The sequence below is a fragment of the Monopterus albus genome, unplaced genomic scaffold (genome assembly GCF_001952655.1).
Source record: "Monopterus albus unplaced genomic scaffold, M_albus_1.0 scaffold345.1, whole genome shotgun sequence".
NCBI lineage: Eukaryota > Metazoa > Chordata > Actinopteri > Synbranchiformes > Synbranchidae > Monopterus > Monopterus albus.
The window spans coordinates 479,974-481,171 of record NW_018128225.1 but is presented as its reverse complement, the minus strand read 5'-3'; positions in this window follow the sequence as shown (position 1 = coordinate 481,171).

Genomic DNA, 1,198 nt, shown 5'->3' with positions numbered 1-1,198 from the left:
GGTAACTGCTTCCCTACAGCTTCAGTCCTGCCTCCTCAACCAGTTTCATGTCAACAGGTTCCTGTTAAGGCCACATCCTTCAGATGTCAAGTCCCATCACTACCTGACTAGCTAAAATTAGGCCAGAGGCCATTGTAAAACCCAGGAACGGCAATGAAAAGGTTAATTTGATCAGATTCCTGAAAATCAGTGTGCCTACTTTGCTGACCCTCAAGTACAACTTGGCAAATATCTAAAACCACCGACCAGTTTTCAGCTCAAACAGGGGTGACGGAAGTGCCGTTCCTCTGGTAGAGGTGGAGTGTGGTGTGTCTCAATGTGTGACTTTTAACTCTGTCTGTTGCAGCACTGACCAACAGGATCTTAATCCTCCAGTAAACAGAGCTCTGAGCTCAGAAATCCACAGCACAAAGCAACAGGCCACTGAAAGTATGAACTAGGGGCCAAAAAAGCACCAATGAATGTGGGGTTTGTTGCGCTGGGTCACATTTAGGGAAACAGCAGTTTTTCTGGATGTGAAGAAGATGAGCTACAGTTAGAGGGTAGTAAGCCTGACGCTAATGGTCGACTCTGACATTTTACAGTACATCTGATACATACACACAAGTCTATTTATTTTAAGCGCATTTAAAAACAACTAAGATGACCCAAAGTGCTGCACAGCAATAAAATAAAGAAATAGAAGAAGAATGTAAATAAATAACATACAAGACTTTACACTAATTTTATAAAAAGATGCCAGTGATGGGGCAGCTCTGACATAGAGCAGTAACGTTTATTTAGTGTTTAAAAATGATTATCATCATAATCTTTTGTGAACTTGCTCATTTGGAATTGAGCGAATCTCTCTCACCGTTTGAAAAGGTCTGCATTTCACTGCCAGATATTCCAAATCAGGGGAGCAGTGTGTTCCAGTGATGCTCGTAGCTGTGCACCAGAAGTTGTGGATGTACAGCACCAGACCTCCGCCTCCCTGTTTAGCAGATGCTGCAGTCCTGTCTGCTTGAAACAAGGAGCCTGAGCCTCCGATTCTGGCTCCCAATGTCCATTTTCCCCAATTCCACACAAACACTACATGCAAACAGTTTTAACACTAATGGACACACATCTTACATACTGAACTGTACTGCCTGTCAACCACTGGTAAAATACCTAGTTAGAGGCAAGAGTAGAGTCATCAGGCTTCTTGGTGTGCCAT